Consider the following 7,157-nt stretch of genomic DNA (forward strand, 5'->3'; position numbering starts at 1 on the left):
GGAGACCAAACTAGCAGCTTATAAAATCTCGACAAGACATCAACCCTTCGCAAGCATGTATAGGTAAGCTAAATAATTAAATCGTTGCATTGGTGGTTAAAATAAAGCTTTGACATTTTAGCAAGAGGTTTTGCACAAATTGTCGCTCATATAATATCATAATTGTTGTCTTGATGTACACATTTATAGTGTGCTGCTCTTTCACTGTGTGATTCAGTTTGTAGAAATGCATTTAGAATGATCACAAAATTGAAGATATAGGTGCAGAAAATTTACATATTTATTGGCCATTTATTAAAAACACTTTTTTTTTAAATCAAATAACTCTGATTTAATGATGCAATTACCAAATTCCAAGTAAGTGTAAACTATTGGATTTTGGAATTTTATGCTTCTACGGTGCCTCAAGAAACTCAAAAGAATGTGTATTATGTGTGTAAAATGATATTGTTATTATTATTATTATAAATATTATTATTGGTTATTATTACATTACTTTCCTGCCACAGAGTAGCGGGCAAGCCTATCAGCTGATAAACACTAAATGTATTAAAAGCTTTCTTGCAAACTATATTCTCAGTACATTGGCTGGCTGGCCAAGGCCACAAGGGCCACACACACACATTGGCTGGCTGGAAGCTTGATGTAGGCTTGCTGTATATGTGGCTATGTGCCTGGCTCAAGCATCTTCAAGTATCTGGGCATTTTTATTTTTGTCAAGCATACACAATTATAGAGTATAAGTACCAGTGGTGAAATGTGAGTTGTGGTTCTGCCCATGGATAAAAAATTACAAAGAATACAAATATGTGATGAAAAAAATATACATAAATATAAAGCAGTGAAAGAAATGAAATAAAAGTAAAACAATAAAAATATAAGAATAAAAATATAAAATATATAAAGAGATGTATACTGTAGAATTAAATATATAGTGGAAAATAATGTGCATGAAAGTAAACTGTAGTCTTAAATACAAGCATACACACAGGAATGTAAGCAAGAGGCAAATGTGCAAACAGGCTGATTATTACCTTACAGTATGTCAATGTGAGGTAGTGAATGATGAAATATCTTACTGATAAAAGTGAATATTAAGCGGGAGACATGAAGATAAAAAAGCAGAGGCTGGTTTTGGAGTTTAGGAGCCCGATGGCCTGGGGAAGAAACCCCTCCTAAGTCTCTCTCTCAGCTTGACATCAGGCTACTTGGAACGCTTACTCAGATGGCAGCAAAGTGAAAAGCATGGTTTCTGGGGTGAATGGAGTCCTGATTATTTTTTTTAAAGCTCTGCTTTTTGCAGCTGCTTTGGAGTAGATGTCCTGCAGAGAGGGGGAGTAGTAGATCTCCCTGGAGATGCGCCAGCTAAGCTGCACAACTCTCTGTAGGCTTTTGCAGTCAAGTGACTGGAAAGCTGCACCTATACTCACACATGATACATTTTGAGCCGGGCCATGCTTTCTATGTGGCCCCTGAATAGAAAGTTTTGTGATTGCAGGTGAAACCCCTGTTCTTTCGCAGCTGTTCTGTATGGTGGCTAAAGTCTTTGCCTGGCTTTATTAACCTGAGTTTGTGTGTAGTCTCAAAGTCAGGCCCTCGGGAGATGTGCTTATACCGAGGTAATGGAAGCTGCTCTTTTCACCCTCTCCAAGCAGGGCCCCAAGCGATCATTAGAGGAGTATAGGGCTGCTGTGTCTCTTTCCTGGAAGTCAACAATCAGCTCTTTTAGTTTTGCCTTTTGCCATTCGTGCAGCATGGGCCTCAGCCCCTGGCAATCTCATGATGTTAATTTCTCTACCTCACCCCAAGTGGCGCGGTTCTGGCTGCTATTGCTGGAAATGAGGCCAGAACCACAGTGTGGTCATCAGCAAATTTACTGGCCAGGGCGGGAGCTGTGGGAAGACACGCAGTCAGCGTGTGTAGCAGGAGCAGGGACCTGGTGCACACAGCCCCTGTGGGAGCCTCCTAAGTGTTCAGGGAGCGGGGAGTGAGGAATCGGCTTCTACTTTCTCACCACTTCTGGAGGCCCGCCGTGAGGAAATCAAGCAACCCAGCTGTATAGTGAAGAATTCAGGCCGCAGGTCTATGAGTTTACTATGATGATGAATACATTGCGATGATTGCTATCAGGGATCCCCAAGCTCCCAAAAAAATGAGGTGACATATTTTTTAAATAAACTACAAAACAGAACAAAATGCTGGTAAATTATACAGTCTATGTATACTATTCCATACTGCAAAAAGTATATTATGTACCAAACCACTTTTTTTTTTTTTTATTTTTTTTTTAGCTGTTTTAGTCACTGTATGTTGTTATCTTGCACAGACTCTTACCCAAAAAACTGAACTGACTGTAGACCCAAAGAGTCCTGTGCCTGGCTCGGGAGAGAGAGCTGGAATTGGAAGTGTGTGATTGGAGTCTTCGATTACAGTGTAACTGGAGATAAGTGAGTGGAATAAAGGGCAGTGTAAAAGTTAAGCAGGCGTCTGGAGCGTTACACTATGAAAGCAGAGGGAACCTCTCACTGCTCAGGAGGGGCTACTGGAGTCTGAAAGTCAGGATCCAGTTCTGGTGTAGAAGGTTGACAGAGGATGGAAGGTATTTCATCCTCCACAGGAGAGCAGCGAGCATTGATCTTGCTGCTAATCGTGAAACAAATGAGAATAAACTACTCTACGTTTACATTTAGGGATGTATCTGCCATTAAAAAAAAGAAAAAGAGATGCTCTAACGTGTGTGTATGTGTGTGTGTGTGTGTGTGTGTGTGTGTGTGTGTGTGTGTGTGTGTGTGTGTGTGTGTGTGTGTGTGTGTGTGATATGAGGAGAGAAAGTGTAGTCTGTTCCTGAGTCGTCCACACTTTCCGAAAGTTCAGTATATTTGATGCATTTTTTGTAACAATCTACTCATTCTATTCATCTTTTATTTTTATCTGCAAGTCTGGGGACATTTGAGTTGTTATAATATATGAAGTTGTCTTGATTCAGGTTGTTGACTGATTGCATCTCGGCGCTTCCTGGACTGCCGTGAGCTTCATGCTTTTTATTTATAAAACGTATCTTCTCGAACTGCGGGTGGCAGTGAAAAAACATTGTACCACAACATCCTTTCTCAAAGCTTACTTTTCATGTTTTTTTCTATACTTTGGAGTGTTTGGGGTGGAGGCATTTCAATTATCAGAGGAAGGGAAAGAGGATATAAGGGAAGTGGAGTCGTACCTGAGAGTGATTGTGTCATCTGGAAGAGTTTGCAGTAGTGTAGGAGAGATTGTTTGGAGAAGACCCTTCGAGGTGAAAAAAAGATGGCTGTTTGTTTCAAGCGTTTGGTTTTCTCGCTAAGTGAGTGATGCTCACAATGCGTTATGAAGTTCCAGATTACTTTTTAAGCGTGGGCACTGCCAGATCGTCTGCACTTAAAGTTGTTCTGAAGACAAGTACTCGGCTGCTCATCAGCTGTCCTGGGTGTCTGAAAATCCTGCTACACTCTCAGATTTCATCATGACCACAAACTTGAGTCAGTACTTCTCTGCCGGCTGTTACACATTACTCAGTCTGTTTTTTTTTTTGTGTGTGTGTGTGTATTATTATTAAATATAACATACAGGGGATACAATTAAAAAATAACAATACACAACCCAGAATATAAAAAAAATAAATAAATAATAATAACAACACAAGTTAAATATAAAATAGAAAAACAATAAAAAAAAGTTACACTTTTTAAAATCAGTAAATTAAAATAAAATTCATTTAAATGAAAAAATCACACATAAAATTTCTATAGCAAAGAATACACAGGTGTTAACCCTTTCATCATAATTTTCCCCCATTAATACAGTAGTTTTAGCAGCTTTATTAAGTAATGAGCAGAGAGATTCATAAAATAGATTCCCAAATTAGAATCCTACAGAATGTGCATTGTGAAGAGAGAGATGTCCAAATTACATTTTGAGAGTAAAGAATTATAGGGACAGTACATATGAAGGAATTTTATAGTAAAGTTCTTTCACCTTATTGGAGATTAACATTTCTATCCGCACATAGGTGTCCGGTAATCACAACACACTGGATGGCGCTGGCCAATCCAGAGCACACCTCGCTTTCAGAGCGATGGAAGCACATAAAATCGGCCGCGTTTCAGAAGGAGAGGGCATAGAGGAGAAACAATGTACATTATAGCAGAGAAATAATGTTTTTAGACATAGCGCGTGCTGCGTTTCATTACACCAAATACACAGAGCTAATGTGTACTAACAGCATCACGCAGCCTCTTTAGAGCCTGCAGTGAATCAGGACAGGAGAGACATCCTCCTCCTCTCCCATCTCTCCTCTTTAACATCAGCGTCACACACAAGAGTGGAAGTGTAATTCCTAGAAACACACTCCAGAGATCACCGAGGATCATCACAGATCAGTGGAGATTATAGCGGAGGTGCGTTGATTCCATGGCAGAAAGAAATCCAGTAGGAGGAGAGAAGTCAGGCAGGAGTCAGTTAGATAGAAATGTCCAGAAAGTCTCAGTGGTCCTCGAGTGAAAATTTCTTAGTGAAGCTAGATTAATACGACTAGATCTATCAATGGTCTGGTATTTTTTTTTATAGCGTGGCTGTTTCAGTAAAACATAATGTTGGATCCAAAATTACTTTTTGATTTAAAGAAGCTTATTTAAACAAGACAACAGAAATAAATCCAGCAATGAACAAGATAGGAAAACCAAATGCAGGAACTGAAACACATGTGCACCACACATCCATACCAGACAATAAAGAAAGAGAGCAGAAACACTGGGATCTATATAGGACAAGAGAAGAGAGACAGAGTGTAGACAATGTGAGTAGCTATGGTGATGGCAGGAGGGTAAATCATAGAAACAAATGGCGTGAACAAGGCAACAAGTGGAAACAGGAAGTGAACACAGAGAGACAATGGGAACAGAAAAAACACTTCAACATTAAAGTCCTTAAACAAAAAAACAGAAATACAAGATCATCATCATGTCAGTATCATGGATAGCAACAGTGTGCCATCAAGTTTATAAGATTAATCAAACGTTTAAATAGATTTAATTTAGCATCAAATATGGATTGCATAAAATATAATGAACCCAGAACATCATCAATACTTGACTTCCATGTTTCTTAAAATTATTAATAAATTAAATAAAATACATAGATTTAATAAAATGCAATGTTTAAAAACATCTAATATATATGTAGTCAGAGTGAAAGCATATTTTTATCATATAAAACTGTAATATTTGCAGAATATCGATATTTTCATATCGCTACAGTATCGCTACACACCTAATGATTACTTTAGCTTCCTCGTCGCTATGGTTACAGGGGATATTCACAACTGTAGAATAGAAATAGATCAACAGACTTCAATAGAGATGAGCTTTTGGTCTCGAAGTCAGAGGAGAATGAAGTGTCTTACAGATAATGATACAAAGCAATGAGTTGATGAAGTCTTCCAGATAGTCTGTTGAAGTTGATTGAGATTCAGTTGCTCCCTCATATGAGGTTGTAGTTGGAGGTGTTCAGCTATCCTTCACCAGGAAGAAACTTCATTCTGCTGCCTAGGGCCAGTCAGAGGTGTTTTGTCTGAGGGCGGGACGAAGCCAAGAGCCTCAGAAAAAACACTCCGATCAAAGAGCCTTCTTAGAACAAAGGCAAAACATGATAAAGTCTATGTATAATATTCATGCACATAGCAAAGGTATATATTAATATAAAACAAAATGTAATTATTTTCTTCAAGCTTTTTGAGTCACTGTATATTTTATCTTCACAGACTTACCCAAAAGCTAGACTGATTGTAGATCCAAGAGTCCTGTGTGTTCACTGGAGAGAGGGGGTAATCTGAAGTGTGTGATTGAGTCTCACAGTAACTGAGATATATGAGTGGAATAAAAGACAGTGTAAAGTTACAGGCGTCTAGGCGTTACACTGTAAACAGAGACACTCTCGCACTATCAGAGGAGCTACTAATTCTGATCAGGATCAGTTCTAATTGACAGAGGACAGACATGGAAGACCTTCTGTCCTCACAGAAGAAACAGCCAGATCTATCTTGCTTGCTGTTAATGGTGAGTAGTAAAGGACAATAAACACTTACATTTCATTTAGGGATGTAAACTGCCATAAAAAGAAAATAGAATGCTCAAATATGTGTGTTGTGTGTGTGTGTGTGTGTGTGTGTGTGGGTGTGTGTGTGTTGTGTTGGGTCTGTTGTATCATATCTTCAGAACTTTATCAACATATCTTCACTTTATGTTGCAATTTACTCTGCTTATTAACATATTAAAATACAGTTTATACTCAAGTAGTAACCATATTCATAATGGGCCCACACAAGCTGTTGACAGTCTATCATTGTAACATGTTTCAGTATGATGTCTGTGTACAGTAGGGTGATAAAGCAGGTAACATGGGCCATTTAGTTTGAGTGTCTTACGGCCCTTAAAAAGTAACAGCCAATGAACTGCAAAGAATTTCAAACCGTTGCCATAACAAGACCATTTAGAAATTTGATTTTATGTTGAGGTGCTAAGAGGGGAGGAAGCAATTGCCTATTATGAGACGCAGAAAGAAAAAAGCAACGGGCCTGACCTATCCAATACTTCTCAAAAAAGACCTTGATAAATTCAAAAATGAAAAACAAATGCACATTTAGAAATAATGATTCATAACCAAGGTCTTGATGTCCCAATGTGAGAGAAAATTGATGATTTTGATAAGCATACAGATTTATATATAATAAAAAGTATTTCCCTGGATGTGTTAAGAAGATGTAAGTAGTAAATGCAACTTTTAATGCTTTTGTTAGGCTATACCAGCTGAACTCACTAGAGTTTCAGATGAATTTACAGGTTTAAATATAAATACTAGGTTTACATATGACTCAGTAAAGCCCTTACATTCGGTTCTATTTATTTAATGAATCATAATGCGATTGTATTATTCAACATGCTATTATTATGTTTGAGATATCAACCACTGGTCGATGACCATAATGTTTGTATAAACTGTAGGTAACAACTGGTAAAATGTACACCTAGGTCATAAAAATCGTAATGATAGCCTACCTTTTTTATTATTATTATTAACGAGAAACCAGAAATATACAATAATAGACAGAAATTTATATATTAATGCAC

Source organism: Cyprinus carpio, chromosome A7 (genome assembly GCF_018340385.1).
Source record: "Cyprinus carpio isolate SPL01 chromosome A7, ASM1834038v1, whole genome shotgun sequence".
Lineage (NCBI taxonomy): Eukaryota > Metazoa > Chordata > Actinopteri > Cypriniformes > Cyprinidae > Cyprinus > Cyprinus carpio.